This window comes from Myxine glutinosa, chromosome 1 (genome assembly GCF_964187855.1).
Source record: "Myxine glutinosa chromosome 1, kmMyxGlut1.1, whole genome shotgun sequence".
NCBI classification, from domain to species: Eukaryota; Metazoa; Chordata; class Myxini; order Myxiniformes; family Myxinidae; genus Myxine; species Myxine glutinosa.
Genome location: NC_136261.1, coordinates 100781014 through 100802923, shown reverse-complemented (window position 1 = coordinate 100802923; position 21910 = coordinate 100781014). Strand labels below are relative to the sequence as shown.

At 46.8% G+C, this 21910-nt stretch overlaps 1 protein-coding gene across 6 annotated transcripts in view; it reads right to left on the bottom strand.

The window, feature by feature from the left end:
- Positions 1-21910, bottom strand: part of RBPJ (recombination signal binding protein for immunoglobulin kappa J region) — a 129465-nt gene that overhangs the window by 94091 nt on the left and 13464 nt on the right. The gene's annotated exons all lie outside the window — the stretch shown is intronic.

Sequence of the window (21910 nt, the reverse complement as noted above, 5' to 3'; positions counted from 1 at the left end):
GGGGTCTCACTCCCCCGATTCAACTCTCTGTGCCTTTGCACAATTTCAGGACTGGGTCGTGTGTCTCTCCCAGCAGGTCTACCCACCTGCACACCTCCACCACTGTAGTTGCCTCCGAGCTTACCTGCTCCTCACCCTACCTATCTAACTGGGGAAGGCCCTCCTTGGCGCTTACCCCACTCGGTGCCCTCTCTGGCACTGGGCTACCTGGGTCCGTCCTCCGGATCCTCGGGCCCCATCCACAACTCTACCGGCTCCCAGAGCCCACCTGCGGCCTCACCTGGCCGACATCCTCACAGTGGTGGAGTGCTCAACCAACTACACACACTAACAGGCCACACGCCCAGCCATTTCCACGTCACTAATGCACCCATCCAAACACCATTCTTCCACACGCACCACAGATGCCAATATCCAACCACAATTTACCTGTACCCTCTACCTAACGCTTAAACTACCCTCCCCGGGTATTTGTGATAGGGGTCCACTCTTCCCCCATTCACACCTTCGCACCATCCACTCCACTCCACAGTTTCCACCATACTCACTCCACAACCATCCATTCCATACTCCATATATTCCATACTCCATGTATTCCACACAACCATTCTCCATACACCTGTAGTTGCACACCTGTGCAGTGTGCAATCACTCCTACTGGTGCTTCCTGCCCCCTCTTTCCTCCCAGGACCATTTGGTCAACACAACACACCATCATCATTACTCACTCATACACTGCTCCATACACCTGTGCAGTTGCACACCTGTGCAATCACAATTGTTCCTCACTCACTGCTCCATACACTTCCACGCTCAATACAACTCACAATCACCTTCTCACAATACACTTCTGAATACATTTTTACACACACAGCATCATCTAACCTACTTGGTGCCCTGCTAAAACTCGCGCTTCCCCGTCGCCCCTTTAAACTAAGCACATCCCACGTCGTTATCATCCATTCTAACCTCTCTATGTCCCCGACTACCTGTCCAAAGTCGCTACTTAACCTTACCGTTACCTATGGTCATCTTCTCGAGATCCCTATCATTTTATCCTAACCCTCCCGGGCTAGTTTTCACTGCCATAAACCCCATAAAACTACTGCTCCTTTGCCCCCAGTGTGAGGGATGGCAGAGTTGCCATCCCACCACATCGGGCATCTCTCACTATCACTATCAATTTTGTTCATCCAATTCCTGCAAATCAAAAAATTTCCAATCACTGCCAATTACAAATTTTGCTTTTCCAAATTCCCTATCCCTACCAAATGTCCTTTACTTGAGCCTCTCGGTACGCCAATTCATCGCCAAAGCCCGGCTTCGCAAAGCCGAGCAATGAATGCGGGTTGTTTGGCGCCGGCGGTTGGATCCGTCTGGCATTCGGTGCAGGGAAGGAGGTTTACTCGGGCCGAGATCCCACGCACCATCTCGGCATGGAGCCGTCCAATGGCCCGATCTCGCCCTGCCGGAACGCCGAAACAAAAAGGGGTCGCCATGACGACCCTTCCTCGGTGTTCTTGAACCGGGCCGCCCGCTCCGCTTAGTGGAGCACGGACGCGGCCGTTCAGAGCGAGGCCCGGCGTGGATCGTGTACGGCGGTTCTTTCCAAACCGCCGTGGTTACGATCCCCCCTGGTTCCCGCGGCACACAACGCCCGGCACGAACCGAGGGCCCGCTTCGGCTAAACGTCGATTTAACCGCTATCCCGTTTAGCATCGATGCTCTACTTGCATGCTCACACCCCGCGTTCCGTTCCTTGCTCATACATCCAGCCGTTCCCATGCTCCTCGTCATTGCACCTTCTCTTAAACACCCAGGTACACTCATTCCGCTCACAGACTTTGTCACACACCTGACCACCGCACACCTTTGCACACACTCGTCGTTCGCACACCTCACCAACACACCTCTTCACGCCCCCTCCTCGGTCACATCCTCTGTGACAACCACAGGTGTGCTCTCCTCCGCACACCCAATCACGTGCCTCACTACTAACTCCAGTGTGCATTCCCATACGCGCTCTACCATTCCAGGTGTGCATCCTTCCATTCCAGGTGTACATTCTCGCTCACCTGCCACACCCAACTCACGCTCCATGTCACTCTCACTACTCTCCCCACCACACTCGGTCGCGCATTCACCCTTACTCTCGACAGCGCGCTCTGTCCTCATGCACTCCGCTGGTTACACACCTTTCTCGCGCATCCTCTTGCGCACACTTTCCCGTCACACCCTCCGTAACACTCACCACAGGTGTGCATTCTTTCGTTACATCCTCTGTAACACTCCCCACTACGCGCTTCCATGTGCCCCCCCGCACACGCGCTACGACCAACTCACTCTCGACAGCACACTCACTCCTCGGCGCGCACTTTTTCCTCACACACCCCATAGTCGGACCTCCTCGCACACTTCCTCCTTCACACTCTGTACCTGTCGCACACTTCACCAGCAGCCTCTCACGAACACCCGGGTCCAAACCAACCCCCAAGCCGACTGAATCTCCCCTCACACCATATACATTTCCGAGTATACCGCCACTCACCTTGGCACCTCGTCTCCGCACCTTCTCTGCCACCTGCAAACTCTTTATTTGGTTAGTAAGCACACCATCACGATTTGAGCACCGACCTTGTACATATTCCATCACTTCCTCCTTTATCTCCTTCGTAGTTTCCCTCCGTCTCTTCTTAATTTCACTCACCCCCTCTTCCACATCCTCTAACTTCTGCCTCACCTCTTTTATTTCCCGGTGCGTCTCCTCAATTTCGTCCTCTAAGGCCACCTTGACCGTTTCTATGTGCGTCCTAACCTCCCGGTACTTCGTCTCCACTGCCTCTGTCACCTCGTCCAAACACTCTGTCAACCCCTCACGTACCATCCGCCATTCCCTCTTTGCCGCTATTAGTTCGTTCTTTATCTCATTTTGTGTCGCCTTTAACCCCTCTATTACAGCTGTATTATTTTGTACCTGTTCCTTCAACTCCCTTTGCCCCACTGTCAGCTGTCCCACCCCCTGCGTCAACTCCTCTATGCCACCTTGTAACTTTGCCGTCCCATTTCTCACCTCTTTCTCCATATGCTTCTCACCTCGCTTTACCTCCTCGCGTACCCCCGAGACCTCCTCGCTTACACCTTGTCTTATTTCCTCCTGGGCCTCAAGCTGACACCGTGTATCGTTCAATCCCGTTCCGAGGTCAGAGAGACTAATCACTGGTAATCACTGGTAATCTGAGTACGTGCCGAGTTGTAGCACATACAAAAAGTTTAACTAACAGATCCTGCCAGTTTGAAAGTTTTCCACGCGTTTATGTCGCACGACTTTGTCTTGCATCGAAGGCACTAATTTTGAATCTAGGCCTATTAGAACACTTGCTTGGGTCACATGACATACAAAATGGCGGCGCCAGTGTCGCGCTGAATGTTTAGTCATGGCCTCGGGAAAATCGCGTTTAAAGTGCTTCATGCACTTTGAACACGTCGTGAATGACATAACTTCACCGTTTACGCCTCTTAGATGGAGTAAATATCGTGAATGCCTGCAGACGTGGCTGCAATTGGACGGTGAGTGTCACAATCTTGCCAACAGACACCAGCATCTGGTCAAGGTCGAGTTCACCAACACCTCCACGAGTCTATGATACACCTCCACGAGTCTAGGATCTACCTCCACGAGTCTACGATACACCTCCACGAGTCTACGATACACCTCCACGAGTCTAGGATACACCTCCACGAGTCTAGGATCCACCTCCACGAGTCTAGGCTCTACCTCCACGAGTCTACGATACACCTCCACGAGTCTACGATACACCTCCACGAGTCTACGATACACCCCCACGAGTCTACGATACACCTCCACGAGTCTACGATACACCTCCACGAGTCTAGGATCTACCTCCACGAGTCTAGGATCCACCTCCACGAGTCTAGGATCTACCTCCACGAGTCTAGGATCTACCTCCACGAGTCTAGGATCTACCTCCACGAGTCTAGGATACACCTCCACGAGTCTAGGATACACCTCCACGAGTCTAGGATCTACCTCCACGAGTCTAGGATACACCTCCACGAGTCTAGGATACACCTCCACGAGTCTAGGATACACCTCCACGAGTCTAGGATACACCTCCACGAGTCTAGGATACACCTCCACGAGTCTAGGATCTACCTCCACGAGTCTAGGATCTACCTCCACGAGTCTAGGATACACCTCCACGAGTCTAGGATACACCTCCACGAGTCTAGGATACACCTCCACGAGTCTAGGATACACCTCCACGAGTCTAGGATCTACCTCCACGAGTTAGGATCTACCTCCACGAGTCTAGGATCTACCTCCACGAGTCTAGGATCTACCTCCACGAGTCTAGGATACACCTCCACGAGTCTAGGATACACCTCCACGAGTCTAGGATACACCTCCACGAGTCTAGGATACACCTCCACGAGTCTAGGATCTACCTCCACGAGTCTAGGATCTACCTCCACGAGTCTAGGATCTACCTCCACGAGTCTAGGATCTACCTACACTGCTAATTATACCCCACGTTATTGTGCAGGGTGGGACGAAACGAGCTCTGTTGTACAATGGCTGCATCGGTGGGTGATATTGGATATGCGTCCGCCTGCGTTCGATGTCAGCCCACTGTTTACGTTTCATCTCGATTAAAGGTCACATGGCAGAGGTAAAACCTCAGATGTTTCAAACTCGAGTTATGATCTGCAAAAATATTTTCAAAGGGCACATGTCCTGTTACACCCAAAAATTGAATCTGTCCATCTTTGCACAGCAGGCCATTGTGGTGTCAAATTTGGTTGTTGTTGTATCACTTCGGACAGTTCTATCAAACAAGCCCGTGACACAAAGACAGCGGATCGATCTCCCAGACACGACCCAGAGATCCCCCACATCGAGGATGGTGTGACCCACCTTCACGAAGTCAGGGCCACGTCAGAGTTGGAGAAAGAGAGAAACAGGGACAAGAGGGAAAGGGACGGTCCATGGGGACCAATCGGCACTCTGACCCTAATAAGGCGCTGACCTGACGAATCCAGGCAGCAGAACAGAATGGGGAATATTTTGCCCCAGAATTGCATTGGGGAGAGCAGGAGGAAGGGTTCGACCACCATGAAGAAGCATCCGCGATATTTACTGTCAAGTTTGATTGAAATCCCTTCTCTTGTCCACAAGTTGTTGTGGTAACCAAGATTTTAAATTAAAGGTCACATGACCATGGTCCCTTTGACCTTTTCAACCCAAAATCGAACCAGTTCATCTTTGCATTACAGTTCATACCAATTTTGTTATCATACCAATTATTACAGTTCATACCAATAAGCCAATCCCATAAGCGGTTATTCTGGAAACAAAAGTCTGATACGGACCGACAACCGGACGGACAACCGTCCTGCGGAGGCATAAAAACGTGCACTGTATACTAATTTTAATAATAAAATGCTCACGACACCTTGCTGTTCTACCTGAGCTAAATAATTGCTGATTAATTCTACCTGAGATTTTTCAAGAATATTGCTTGATCTTGTGCGTTATTCTGTCTGTTTGTCTGTCTGTCTGTCAGTCAGGTGCCTACAGGTCACAATTTTCAACCGATCTTCACAAAACTTCACCAAATGGTAGAGTCGATCATAAACAAGAAGCTTGTTGTTTTTGGGATCAAAAGGTCAATAGGTCAACATAGGCCAAAGTTCACCAACTTTGTCGAATTTCTAAAATCCTCAATTTTCATCCGATTGCCTTGAAATTTGAAGAAGATTTGTGCTACTTGAGCCCGTGGACATTCAGAATTTTCGCATACATCGAAGCCTGTATCTTTGCGTATTGACACGACGGTGAATAAACTATCATGCGATTTACTTCAGGTGTGTGCCTTATCATCTATGGATTGATAGTTATTGTATCAATGGATTATCATGTATTCATCGGATTCTTATCGCCGACCACTAATACCAAGCTTCCCTACTCTACATTCACTATGCTATCCCTGGTCATCATGCGGTCCCCATATGCATCTGGAGGCATTTTTAATGTCGCCCCCTTCATCCGTTGTTTTCCAGACAACCACGAAACGTCGTCAATAAGCAGTATCCCTTCCATATGCCAAGCTTACCCCTTTTCGAGAGGATATCTCTGATGGTTTCGAAAATATTTTGGGTTCATTTCGGAGAAATTCATTGAATTTTAGAGTAGGTACGTACGACAAAAGTACATTTTTTACATTTCCGCTGTATGATGCGTGCGTAAGTAAGAGCCTTCAAAACTGACAGGGCCACAGAACCATGGGAGGTCTGTGCCAAGCATAAATTCCTAGGCTGAATTATATGTACTGACGGAGTTACCACGCCGCAAAGTCGGCACCGGAGCTAAAAATCCTCCTTTTTGACTCTACATGACCTAGTTTGACGTGGTCGTTCACGGAAACTGGCAGGATATCAGAGTTAAACTTTTAACACAAGGTCAGGCATGTTGTATACAATTTAAAAAATGCATAGAAATCGTAGTCCCACGAGTTCGGAACGAAACTCTTTTTTTTGGCACTATTTCAGGCCTCAGCTTGAGGCCTATCCCCCATCTCCTCCATTTCTTTAGTAGATGCCGCCCTCATCTGTCCCAATTCATTCCTCTGGGCTTCCAATTTGGTTTCTAACCCGATTTTCACCTCCTCTATCTGATTTCCCATTTGTTTAATTTCCCGGGCAGATTGCTCCCCTCTTTCCCGCAATTTGTCTTCCATCCTGGCTTCCAGCCCCGTTAACCCATTCTTCACCCCTTTCATCCCGTTGTCTAACCCCTCAAATTTATTGTCTAAACCCTCAAATTTAGCTTCTAGCCCCCCGATTTGATTTCCCATATTACTTAACCCGTCTCTCAATTGCTCACTGGTACCCCTCGCTTCGTCCCTCATTCTGCTTTCCATCCCTTCCATCTGGTTCCCCATTTCTGCCCTTGATTTGTCCATATTTTCATCTATTTCTTTACTTTGCACCACGAAGCATGCCCTCAATTTCACCAGTGCCGCGGACTCGGCTGCCGCAGCGCCGCTATTTTGTGCCTCTGCAACCACGGGCGCGGCTAAATTTGGTGCCGCTGCAACCACGTGCGCGAGGGCGCCATTTTGTGCGCCTGATACCTCCTCAACCACCTCCTCATTGTTCTCCTCTTCCATTTCTCCCACATACATTTCCCTGGGGTCCTGGGTCGACTCTAACCCTTCTATCTCTCCCACCGGCATCCCGTCGCCTTGACCATCCATGGCATGATTTTCAAATTTAGGATGTTAAATAAAAGTAAATTTCGGCCCACTCGAAATTTGAGTGCGTTATTCACGCTTCAGGTCCGAATCCCACTCCTGACACTAATTGTTACGGAATCCAACGTCGGCCTTCCCCACTTACCAAGGGGGAATTAATCCCCTCGCTTATGACTGACCGACGTGGTCCCGGGGGTATGACGCCACGCCCGGTCGGCGCTGGGTAGGGTAGTAGGCCCAAACGTCCTATGACCTAATTACCAGCGCTTCCCGGCACGCGAGGAAATACTCCCCCGCTCACGGCCGCAGCGTAATGGATTGGATGTTTGCGCCGAGCGAAGCGAACTGCGGCGTGAGCCGTTTATCAAGACTAGACCCGATTCTTTAAGTTGGCCAAATCGTGCCACAGGTTGTCAATGGGGACAAGACAAAGACGACGGATGTGAAGAAGAAGAAGAAGACAAAGGCAAAAGGTTGGGAATACGAATACTATTTATGACTACTATTTACACAATTAAAGAAACCAAGGAAGAAGGAAGGATAATAAAATAAAAGACAGAAAGAAGCAAGGAGACAGTGCAATGCTAGCTTACCTATGGCAGTCTTACTTATACCCAGGGACAAGACACACAAAGACAGACTACGAGCACACTTACCTGGGGGATGATGACAGGAATGGCAGGAGGTGGATGGCTGGAGGGAGAGGAAGGCACGGAGCTGGCTGGAGCTTGATCCCGCACGGGACGTCGGGCTGGACCTCGACGGCCACCGATGCCACCGATCCTGGTTCCCGCGGGGTAACGGGTCGGAGCTGCCTGGTGGAGCCAACGCTACCTGGTGGAGTCAAAGCTGCTGGTCGAGCCAAAGCTGCTGGTGGGGGGTCTGGCGTGACGGGTTCTCTCTCTCTGTCTTGCAACTCGCAGGACTCTCTCACTCTCTTGGCTCTCTCCCTCTCTTGAACTCGCTCTCTGGACTCCTCCCTCTTGAACTTAATGGTTCGCTGTCTCTTCGCCGTATATCTCCAGTCTCTCTCACAAAGGCTTCCGCGCGCGCTTATATCTCGCCTCGGGCGATCAAGCCGCCGGCCTCCAGGACACGCCCATCGGTGAGGTCGTCTCGGCCCTGATTGGTCGCGAGGGCTCGCCGATATCGCCCTTAGAGGAGGCGTTGGCAAGGCCACACCTTGTTCCCGGCGCTGGGCCGACCCCTCCCACCTTCGGCTCCGAGATGACCTCATGGCTAATGGAGTCTTGCAGCGAAAAACAACCACAACCCCACAGCAGCGGCAGAATGTAGCAAACCGCCCAGTGCAGTTGGCAATTGACGAAAGGGGGGATGTGCAGGGAATCTACTCTATTTGAATTCGGTGCAATGGAGTGTTAATTAATGGAAGACAAGGCCTTAACCTACATAGAATAAGGAGATAACTGTATAGAAGGATATATGATTGGCTACGTGTGGTATATGAAATAACTACGGGAACGACCTTTTGACCTTTATACACAACAACTGGAGGAAGGAGGGCGATATTTACAACAATTTCATTACACTTGCAACGATAATAAAAACTACAACACCATTCTCAAATCCACAACAATATATATACACTTCTTTTTTTTTTTTACCTCAATGTTATGTGAAATGTCATTATCAGAAGGTTGGAGTCGACTCCAGCTAGTTTTAACATGAAGTGAAATAGCATACGTGAATAATGTTTTAATCAACATATGCTGTGCTATTAAAAAAAATAGATCATATTCTGATTGCATCACAGTAGAGGGTGGTTTACCTAGCCCCATATTCAATTTTTTGTATTTTTCACCTTTATTAGCTTTTCAATTTGTTTTCTCTGCAACCTCGAGTCATTGACACACAACTTTCAACATGGAAGTGCCTACCAATGGAGAATTTTCTTTTTTAATGATAACTGACGTCGTTGGTCATGTGGTATAGCAGTTATATTGGATTAAACAAAAAACTTTGGACATCCTCTCTGAAACCGCTGAATGAAAAAAACATTTTTTTAACTGTCACAGATCAGGAACTCACCATTCACCACCGTGGGGAATAACATTTGACGACAATGACGTCATCTGTGTTCTTATGATTTCATAATGTGATTGGCCAAGTACTCTATCCGATCAACATAAAAAATGTTGTGTGCTCTACTATGAAATTTCCCCCCCACCCCCATTAGAATATTTTTCTCCAAAACAGCTGAAAAGATCGATGCGAAATGTTACATGTATGATCAACTACCCATCTGGAAAAATGTTTGATAACTATGACATCATCGGTGACGTGCTTTGGCAGCCATACTGGATTGAAAGAAATTCTTTGTTAAATCCTTTCAATGAAACCGCTTCACTGAGCAATGCAAAACTTTACAGACACGATTGACTACACTTGCGGCATATATTGTGATAATGATGACCTCAGTGAAGTGATGGAGCAGCCATTTTGGATAGAAAAACAAATCTTGTCCAAGCAATGTGAAACTTTACATATGTGCTTGATTACCCAGTTTGAGTTGGGTTTTAAATTTATGACGTCATTGGTTACGTAGTTGGGCAGCCAAATTAGATTGAAAAAATATATTTAAAAATCATTTTCTCCATAACCACTTCACAGATGGCAGATATATGGATGTATACACACACACACACACGTGGGTGTGTGTGTATGTATATGTACATACAGTCATGTGAAAAAGTAAGTACACCCCATGTAAAGTTTTGACTTTTTCAACATATTTCAACATACAGCTATTTGATCTTCATTTCAACAATATTGATAGATAAAGGTGATATAATATAACAAATATCATGAAACATTTACATTTTGTAGTCCATTGTATAATTTAAATAAACATAAATGCAAATGTCGCATGTGGAAAAAGTAAGTACACCCCTACATTTATCACGACTTCAAATACCTAAAATTAGAATCAGGTGCAGCAGCTCAGGTGCAAATAATTAGAACATCGTAAGAGAGGATCTTGGAGGAACCTGTCTTATTTAAACCGCAGACATTTAGTTTGGTTTGCTCTTTGTTGTTGAAGTGTGCGGCGTCACCATGCCTAGATCAAAGGAGCTCTCTGAGGCCTTCAGAAAGAAGGTTATAGATGCCTACGAGTCTGGGAAGGGATTTAAAGAGATCTCCAAACAATTTGAAATCAATCATTCGACTGTCCGGAAGATCATCTACAAGTGGAGAAGATTCCAAACAACTGCCAACTTGTTCAGGCCAGGCCGCCCCAGCAAGTTCAGCCCGAGAGCAGATCACAAGATGCTGAAAGAAGTCTCTAAGAACCCCAGAATGTCATCACGGGACCTACAGGTAGCTCTTGCCACTGTTGATGTCGAAGTGCACGAGTCTACCATTAGAAAGAGGCTGCACAAATTTGATCTACATGGGAGGTGTGCCAGGAGGAAACCATTGCTGTCCAGAAAGAACATCAGGGCAAGACTAAAGTTTGCCAATGAACACCTCGGCAAAGACCAGCAATTCTGGAACAATGTGCTCTGGACAGATGAGTCAAAGGTAGAACTATTTGGCCACAGTACCAGAAGACATGTTTGGCAAAAACCAAAGACAGCATTTGACCACAAGAACCTGATACCAACTGCAAAGCATGGTGGTGGAAATATTATGGTTTGGGGCAGCTTTGCTGCATCAGGGCCTGGGCAGCTCACCATCATAGAATCCACTATGAATTCTTCATTGTACCAGAGGGTGCTTGAGGGTGCTTGAGGATAATGTGAGGCCATCTGTCGGAAAGTTGAAGCTCAACCAAAGGTGGACCTTGCAACATGACAATGACCCAAAACATACCAGTAAATCCACCAAGGAATGGCTGAAAAGAAAGAAATGGAGGGTTCTGGAATGGCCAAGTCAAAGCCCGGATCTAAATCCCATCGAGATGTTGTGGGGGGATTTGAAACGAGCTGTGCATGCAATTGTGCATGCTGTGCAACAATTTTTTGTTGAATAAATTATTGCAAAGTCAATTTTCCATTGTTTTTTGATCAATTAGATCACCTTTATCTGTAGATACTGTTTAAATGAAGATGAGATATTGATATGTCCACATATGTTAATAAGATTTTAAAAAACATTTAATGGGGTGTACTTATTTTTTCCACATGCGAAATTTGCATTTATGTTCATTTAAATTATACAATGGACTACAAAATGTAAATGTTTCATGATATTTGTTATATTATATCACCTTTATCTATCAATATTTTTGAAATGAAGATCAAATAGCTGTATGTTGAAATATGTTGAAAAAGTCAAAACTTTAAATGGGGTGTACTTACTTTTTCACGTGACTGTATACCGTAAAATGGGGTGAATAGGGACAGCAAGGTGAATAGGGACACAAACTGAAAAAAAGTTCGGAACTTTTTTCGCTGAAAATTGATAACCATACTGACTTGTTGATATTTGGGTTGAAAGTGTTCTCTTGTTTTTTTAAAAAGCAACTTATAGTCCCTATTCACCCCATATACGGGCTAAATAGGAATAAATCGGATTTTTATGGCTGTCCCTATTCACCCCGTTTTACGGGTGAATAGGGACAGTGACGAATACAAAAAAATAATAATCAAGAAACAATCTGAGTTTCCAACTTATTGCTAAATTGATAGCTCAGATGGATGCACATAATATACACCCATAATATAAACCACGGTGCCAATGAAAAAAAATATGGGATAAAAAGTTTCTCCAAACTGTCCCTATTTATTGATTATATTTTTTTGTATTAGTGACTGTCCCTATTCACCCGTAAAACGGGGTGAATAGGGACAGCAATAAAAATCCTATTTATTCCTATTTAACCCATATATGGGGTTAATAGGGACTATAAGTTGCTTTAAAAAAAAAAAAGAGAACACTTTCAACCCAAATATCAACAAATCAGTATGGTTATCAATTTTCAGCAAAAAAAGTTTCCCAACTTTTTTCAGTTTGTGTCCTTATTCACCTTGCTGTCCCTATTCAACCCATTTTACGGTACACAAAACTAGAAGGGCACTCAGTAGAGCACATACCTCCACCAGGCTGAACAGTTTATGTTTTGTATCCCACCAATAGGCCAGATCTGGATTCGGACCTGAACAAAAATCTAACCAGCTTGTTTTCACCAACCCAACTCATCCACGAGTTTTGTCATAAGTCATCCACAACTTAGAAATATCATGCTATATATAGTTTTTGGCCCTATCACTCAATGGTGAAGAATCACTTAAATATTTTAAAACTCTCGTATCTGGATCCATATTTGAATCTTCACCACAATCGAATCAATTCGTCCTTGTCACACACTCGACCTGTTCACCAAGTTTCGTCTGAAACCGTCCATAACTTGAGATATCGTGCTGTATATAGGTTTTAGCCCCATCACTCAATGATGAAGAATCACAAACTAGAACGGCACTTTTCGACGTCGCGACGTCAACCGATATGCCTTTGCCCACATTATTAGATCATTATACATACTTGCACCAAGTTTGATTTAAATCAATTCAACTGATGTCAAGTATCACATTTTTACCTGACATGACCTCTGAATGCTGAATTCTAATCAGTTAATCTTTGCATCATAATATATACTATTACGTTTGTGGGAGGTATGCAATACCTTAGTCCAGGTAGAATTGCATAGGTAGTGTGCTCCGAATGTCGTGAAGAAGAAACAACCCCATGTAATAAGTAGGAAATTTTTGTGGACCGTATGTCGTGGAAGAGGTGTCTTTGTTCCCATCACGACAGGTGGGGTATGTTAATTAGCAAGGGATTATGGGTAAATTAATCCCCTGTATGTAATGGCCTCTTATTTTTTCTCTGTTCCTTATGACCCACGCAGCACACACAAATAGTAAGAAATCGGCCATTAAAAAAACAAAAAAAACAACAACCGGAAACAGGACATTGAGCACTACCATGGATAACATCTGGTGAGCACACAGGCACAAAAGGTCCGTGAAGCCACGCCCCGAAGAGCAGTGATTGGTCTGGGATTTGATTGGTGTAAGGGCTGGTAAGATGTGACTTGCTGATAGGAGCGGACACTGAGACGTCGTGGGATGACGTCAGAGCTTCGAGTACAAAACAATTAGAATGGTGGACATTTTCTGTCTCGGGTTCTGGATCTGGTGGTGAACAGTCGTGTCCCGACATCGCTCTTCTTCTTTGTTTCTCGAGTCCTGCCTTTTGACCACGAATGGTCGAGGCTCTGGACTTCCGTGCAGCGTCTGGCTGTGGTGTTGGTGTTGGTGAACAAGATCGTGAGGATAAGCGCGGCTGGAAGAGCGAGCTGCACGCCAAGGCCTACTGCGTGCCAACGAGCACTTTTTCGCGCACAAGGACGTAGAGGCCTCAGACGATCTTTGACGATTCCTGACGAGATTCAAGAGCAGCTTAGTGCCACAAATCACACATTTATATTCCAGTAATTTTTTTCCCCTTGTGTTGTAATCGAGTCTGTGTGGGGGAGCTCCAATTAGGAATTTAGTTTTATCGTACATTCTTTGTGACCGGCATTTTCTTTAATAAAGCCGGTATTTTTGTATAGTTTAATTCCGTGTCGTTTGAGTCAATTTATCCAGATGCGAAGACGTCGGGTGGACCCGTGCAGGTAAGCGCTCACGGTTTCTCCCCCACTTGCTCTCCGTGCATATAACGAAGGTCTGCCATTGAACTGAACGCCTCGGAGTTAAAGCTCGTTTGGTCATCTGTCGCCCTGCGGTGTTCACCAGAGGGCAGGCATACGACAATACTTATACCAATGTTGGTCAAACATCCAACACTGGTTCACAAGTTCGCGCAGTAACATAATTGTTACCTAATGGGACTTCTGACCTCTTGACCCCATCATCTAATTTATTTATTTTTACATCATTATACATACTTGTACCACGTTTGACTTGGTTCCCTTCAGCCGTTCTTAAATTATTGGGATAATGTAATGAGAACCTATTACAGACTCTGACCTTTGACCCCTTGATGCTGAAATCTAATCAGTTCATCTTGGCATGCATCATAGTATATTGTTGCGGTTTTGGGAAACCGCTACAAAGGAATGGCAACCACCATACACGTCCCTTAGAATAGTTATTTCATAGCAGAACATAATCTTTGTCCCTTCCCCTTATATGGGTTAGTATGTCATGCATTGGAGATGGGAAGCGAGGCCCTCCACTCATAAGGGGATAATTTGCCAGGCAGTGCACACATGCTCAAAGGCACACCATCCAAGCGGCATAGTAAAATTCCCTTGAGGGTGCTTGTGGGGGCGGGGTGGAGCCAATGAGAGCCCGAGAAACCCTCTTGAACAGCCCACCTCCCCTCGCCAGCACCTAACAAAAAGACTTGGAACACTTGATTCTCTCTGCTGGCTGGACAAGACTCTGCACGTGCCTGCTCTCTGCTGGACTGGACTTTTTTTCTGCACGAGGCCACGACGTACTCTCACTCCGCAGGAGATCATGACATATTCTCATTCCCATTCATTTTTTTCTTTCTTTTTCTTTCTCTTTTTTTTTTTTTTTTCCTCTCTCTATCTATCTCTATATATCTCTATCTCTCTCTCTCTCTCTCTCTCTCTCTCGCCCCCTGCTGGCTGTCGGTGTGTTTGGGCATGGCAAGATGGCGGCTGTGCATGTGTGGTGAGGTACGAGCTGCTCTGCTGTTCTACTCTTTTGTCCCTTTCCGCGTCGTATCTCACCTTTTCCTTCCCCCTGTTCGTTTATCTTCACATCCTTACTCTGCATTTGTGCCCCAACCCCTCCCCTTTGATCAGACCCAACACTTCGGGGCTTCGGCCTCCCCACCCTCCCCCACCCCCTTGTGCCTCCCTTTTCCCTCCTCGGTTTCCTTTTTCTTATCTCGTTTGTATTTATATTCACTCCTTCCTGTCCTTTGTTTCCTTTCCTTTTCTGAGAGAGAGAAAGAGAGCCCGCAGCTGTTTGTGGATAACTTTTGCATTAATCGGCGGCCCATCCCGTCCTCCAGTTGATCGTTTTTTTCTCCACCAGCGGTGTTTGTTTTCGCCTTTGAAATCTGTCTCGGCTCGTAATTAATTAATCACTGTTCGAGAGCGATATTCACCCTCCTCCCATCCCTCCCTCGTCCCTTCTCCCCCCCCCCGTCTCTTCTCCCCCCCCCCCGTCTCTTCTCCCCCCCCGTCCTCTTCCCTCCTCCTCCCCCCCCCACCCTCATCCCTCCTCCTCCCCCCCCCCTCGTCCCTTCTCCCCCCCCACCCTCGTCCCTTCCCCCCCTACCCTCGTCCCTTCCCCCCCTACCCTCGTCCCTCGTCCCTTCCCCCCCCCCACCCTCGTCCCTTCTCCCCCCGCCCCTTCTCCCCCCACCCTCGTCCCTTCTCCCTCCACCCTAGTCCCTTCTCCCTCCCCCCACCCTCGTCCCTTGTCCCTTCTCCCTCCCCCCCACCCTCGTCCCTTCTCCCTTACCCTCGTCCCTTCTCCCTCCCCCCCAACCTCGTCCCTTCTCCCCCCCCCCCTCGTCCCTTCTCCCCCCCCCCCCTCATCCTCGTCCCTTCTCCCCCCACCCTCGTCTCTTGTCCCTTCTCCCCCCCCACCACCCTCGTCCCTTCTCCCCCCAACCCCACCCTCGTCCCTTGTAAATTATGACTTCGTTTTCGCGTTACGCGGCATATGAAGCGTTAACGCGTCGACATGGCGTCGTATGTGTCCCGCCGAACGATGTCAGCGTTGAGGACCTCGTTATTGCTGTCAGCAACATAATCGGTATTGATAAAGTTTGTGCAGCCTCGCGAATGAACAAATGTGTCGTTATTTTCGTATCCGAGGCTGAAATGGTTCACGAGATTGTATCTACAGGATTATCGACAGATGACGGACATTTCGTACTCGTGTCCCCTCTCGACACTCCGGCCGTTAAGGTCATCATCTCGAACTGTCCTCCATTCCTGAAGAATGAGAGACTGGTCTCCGAACTATCTCGTTATGGTTCTGTGGTTTCGCAGGTCACGATGTTACCCTTACGTTGCCAGGACGACCGGGCTAAACATGTGATGTCTTTCAGGAGACAAGCTTATCTTGTACTTCCTCCTTCTAACGTCGAAAGAATGCTGAACATTGTTTTAAAATTCAAAATTGATAATCATGATTACCAATTATACGTAACCACTGACACCTTGAAATGTTTTGAATGTGGTAAATTCGGACACCTGAAACGCTCTTGCCCAAAAGCAGCTTCGTCGAACGATGGGACAAACCGTGTAAACAACAAGGATTCCTCTTCTTCATCTTTAGCTTCGGCTGTGAAGGGAACATTTTTCATGTCCGGCAATGACGCTCAGCCTTCCCATCCCGATGATCCAAACAGCACAACGAACGTCGGGGATGGTTTCACCATTGTTCCGTCAAGGAAGAGAAAGACCTTTCCCGAGGGTCATTCAACTCAGAAAAAGGTAGCATTTAACAATAAGCAACCTGTCGGTAACACCCCCCCAGTCGTGACTGATGCCACTCTACAAGGCTTACCTGGGACAAACCCTGTACCTACAGCTAACAAGTTCGGCCCCCTTTCATGTGAGGACAGACGTTCCACCTGCAGGGACTGGTTTACCTGTTAACAAATCAAATGGAATCGTCTCACCTGTTATGGACTCGGCTATTGGAAAGACCACTGGTGATGAACCTGCTGAGACCACTGGTGATGAACCTGCCGAGACCACTGGTGATGAACCTGCCGAGACCACTGGTGATGAACCTGCCGAGACCACTGGTGATGAACCTGCCGAGACCACTGGTGATGAACCTGCCGAGACCACTGGTGATGAACCTGCCGAGACCACTGGTGATGAACCTGCCGAGACCACTGGTGATGAACCTGCCGAGACCACTGGTGATGAACCTGCCGAGACCACTGGTGATGAACCTGCCGAGACCACTGGTGATGAACCTGCCGAGACCACTGGTGATGAACCTGCCGAGACCACTGGTGATGAACCTGCCGAGACCACTGGTGATGAACCTGCCGAGACCACTGGTGATGAACCTGCCGAGACCACTGGTGATGAACCTGCCGAGACCACTGGTGATGAACCTGCCGAGACCACTGGTGATGAACCTGCCGAGACCACTGGTGATGAACCTGCAGAGACCACTGGTGATGAACCTGCAGAGACCACTGGTGATGAACCTGCCGAGGCCACTGATGATGTACCTGCCGAGGCCACTGGTGATGAACCTGCTATCACTTTGGAAAATGTTAATCCCAAGCATGATGATGCTGAATTCCTGTCAGCAGAAAATAGCGAAACTGTCTCAGTTACTGCTCTCACTTCATCACCTGGTGAAGCTGGAATCGCAGGAATCAATGTTTTGCAAGAGACTCCTATTCTGCTAGATACCGCCACACCATCAGAGGTTGTTGCAGTCGGGGGAAGCAACATCGCTGCATCTGCTGATGCTGTTTCTGTTTCACCAAATCCACAGATTATTGCTGTTATTCCACAAAGCACTGTTCCCACGGTGGGAGAGCACACAGATGTTACAACTAGTGCAGGTCCGTGTGCCAATATTAATGACAGTATTGACATGCAGGACTATACAAGCTAGTGTGATTCGGAAATTAAAACTGACTGACGAATCTGACCTGGAGGAAGCAAACAGCCAGGTGGAAACAATGGAGAAGCTTACCAGTCTAGGTCCTACTTCCCCTGAACAAATAAGACTTTTTTTGCAAAATACGTACAGGAAACGCAGTATAAACGTAACAGAATACTTTCCAGATTTACCGTCCTTCCTTGAGTGTGCTCAGGCTATTATACGCAGGCCTGACTCATTCAACTTTCGTCAGACATATTGTCACCGTTTAAGAAAATTGATCGCCAAGGCGAAAAAGACTCTAAGTTAACTCATGGTGAGTTTCAAGATTGGAACAGTAAATGTCAATGGTGGTGGAAGTTCACTCCGCCAGATCCAGACCAAGCAGCTGATAGACGCTAACGGTCTCGACATAGCTTTGTTGCAGGAGACCCATGCCGTCAGATCTGTTCAGGCCCAGTGGCGTCTCATTATGGATAAGGAGTGTTTCTTTAGTAACAGCTCCTCGTCTAAGGCAGGAATCATGTTTGTCTTAGGGAAACATTTCCAACCATCCTCGCTTCAATTTGTAAATATCATTGATGGCCATCTTGCCTCTGTGACCTTCTATCTCAATCAGGTCAAGTTTACAATCCTTAATGTGTACGCTCCAAGCAAAAATGGTGAGCGGATCTCCTTCTTTGCTGAACTGAGAAAGTTCCTCCAAACACTGGATCTGCAGACTTGTCTAATTATCGGTGGCGACTTTAACTGTACTGTTAATGCTTCATGCGACCGAAACGGGCCGGAACCTCAACCATGTACCGCAAAACTTTTTGCGAATATCATTGCAAAATATAATCTCCATGATGTCTGGTGCTTGCAACACCTTTCTGAACAATCCTATACATGGTGTCGTTGTTCCAACAACCACATCTCACTTGCGAGGCTTGATCGCATTTATGTAAATTCTCACCTGTTACATGGAGTTTGCAAATCTGACATCGTGCCTTCCGGTTTCTCCGATCACTCCCTAGCTCGAGCATTCGTTCAACTCTCTAAACCATGTCCAGGGAGTTCTCACTGGAAATTCAACAATAGTTTAATAGAAGACTTCAATTTTATTCAGGCTTTTGAATCTTTCTGGACAGATCTCTTGGAACGGAAGTTAAGCTGTTCTGTTAACCCACTGGTGTGGTGGGATTTAGTAAAAACCCAAATCAAAGGTTTCTGGCAACAATACCAGAGCTTCTCAAAAAGGGCTGATGATGAAGCGAGGAAATTATTGCAATCGGAGATTTACATCTTCAGAGGGTCACAGGACAAAATAATAATGTACAAAGAGCCTTAACCGAAAAACAGTCTTTATTGAAAGAAATAACTGAGAGGAATGCATGTGGTGCCTTAGTTCGGATGAGGGTGCAGCACCTTAACGAGACAGACATACCAACGAAGTATTTTTTTTCTTTAGAGAAACGCCTTCCGAACAAACAGCTCTCTCAACTGCGTTTGGCAGACTCATCCATCACCTTCACCAATCAGTTATCAAACTTTTCACAAAGGAATATTTCTCTAAAATATACTCGATAGAGCAAATAATCCTGTCAGTGTCACCTCTATCACCGTAGGCTCTGCACAGCCTTGCTGTTGGGAAAGCGCCTGGATTGGACGGACTTACAACTGAATTTTATAAGAAATTCTGGCATCTACTGGGTCCTGAACTCAACACTTTGAACGCAAGCTGCCAGCTTGGAGAGCTCCCTCAGAGTTGCCGACGGGCTATTCTCACCCTCATTCCAAAGAAAGGAGACTTGCTCTGTATTCAAAACTGGCGCCCAATCTCTTTGCTATGCACAGACTATAAGTTATTCTCGAAAGCTCTGGCATCGCGACTTACTCATCTCTCCTCATTGTTGAAAGAAGACCAATGCTATTGTGTACCCAAACGCTCCATCTATGACAACATCTCCCTCGTAAGACATGATTGAACTGTGCAAAGAAAACCCCACAGATTTGGGACTTCTTCTCCTTGACCGGAAGAAGGCCTTTGACCGTTGAACGGTTTGGACTTGGTCCGACCTTCATTTCTTACATTAAGATGCTGAACAACAATATTTCTAGTGTGCTTAAGATAAACAATGAACTTGTTACACCCTTGCCTGTTAACAGGGGAATTCGACAAGGCTGCCCCCTCTCTGGCTTGCTCTATGCTCTCTCCATCGAACCCTTACTGGTTTATTTGCATGCTAGACTAACCGGGGTTGGGTTTTCTCATCTTGAACGGCCCATTAAGGTGCTGGCATATGCCGATGATGTGTGTGTCTTTGTGCGGAACCTCAATGTTGAACAGCCCATAACGTTGTCCGTTATTGTCTATCCGTGTTTGAAAAGGCTTCTTCAGCCAAAGTGAATTGGGACAAAACGAGCGCCTTTTGGCTTTGTCCGTCATGTCACTTAGCACCAAGACTTCCTGCTCCTCTTGCATGGGCCACTGATGGCGTGAAATACCTTGGAGTGTTCTTGGGTAATGACGCCACAGTAGCAAAGAATTGGGCTGGTCTGTCGGATTTTGTTGAAGGAAAACTGCAAAAATGGAGAAATCTGATAACACAACTGTCTTATCGTGGAAGGGTCTTGGTGATCAACAGTTTGGTGGCCTCTACCCTATGGCACAGGTTCTTTGTGCTGCACCCTCCGGTAGTGTTGCTTCAACAGCTCCAGAAGTGCTTTGTGTCTTTCTTCTGGGATGGAAAGCACTGGTTGCGACCCGAGGTCCTCAGCTTGCCACTGACCGATGGAGGCCAAGGCCTGGTTGACAAAGAGCCGGTTAATGGCCTTTCGACTTTCAGTTGCTCTACGCATGCTGTACATGCACCCCTCTCCACCTTGGGTTAACGTCGCTCGTCGCCTTTTGCAGCAGGCGGGGAGACTAGGCTATGACCACGCTATATTATTGATGGATCTCTCGCATCTTGATATGTCTCCCCTCTCTAGGTTTTATCAGAGTGTACTAAACGTATGGCGAGCTCTAACGACAACAAGAGCCACGCATTCGTACACAAAGCAAATGTTCTTGATGGAGCCTTTGTTTTACAATTCAATTTTCCATGATATGCCTGCTGATAGGTGTCTCGTTCAATGCTTTGTCGCGAAGAACATAAAATCGGTCGCCGATCTTTTAAGCCCAAATGGCAGTTGGATTGGAGTTGATGCACTGGCAAGCCTGGTTGGCGTGCGATCCTCCAGAGTTGTGGCACGCATGTTACGCTGTGTGCTTCATACCTATGCACAGCTTGCACCTAATTGGGAGCAGGTCCAAGCAGACAACGAACAAGGTGCTTCTTCTGCTACCTTTCCTGAACTTATTTGCAAGTTTTCTCTTGCCAACTCTCCTTCTTGTACCTCCTTTAGCATAGGATTAAATGGTTTTCCTAAACAAAAAGACCTCTATTTGGGTTGCGTAAGTTTTCTTTTACAAGGGCAAATGACACAGCGGAGGGTTCGATGGAGAGACCTCTTACCTTCTTCCCCCCTCCCCCCATATTTTCCTAATTGGAAAGGATTCTATCATCCTCCTGTGCCGCCGCGACATGGCGACCTCCAATGGAGACTTGCACACTGGATCCTCCCTTCTAACCACTTGCTGCACCGCTTCTCAAGTCTCCTGGCAGATGAATGTCCCTTTGTAAAAGGCCTGAAAACCTCTTTCATATTTATGTTGAATGTCAACGGTTGGCTCCTTTATTTATTTTCCTTAAGAATTGTTTTGGCAGGATTGGTTTGGTTTTCAACACTTGTGTTTTCATTTATGGCTTAGACATCTCACACAAGAATTTGAATGATGTGTTAGGTAATTTCCTGCTTGCACAGGCAAAAATGGCAGTGTATAAATCAAGAAAAAGAAAAGTTGATGATCTTGGAGCTAATGAGGAAAATGCCTTGTTCTTGTTTAAAAATCTTGTGACGAGCCGTGTAAAGTTGGACTTTGCTTTTTTTTCCATAACAGGAAGGCTGCCACAGTTTGAGGCCAAATGGTGTGTGAAAGAAGTCATTTGTAAA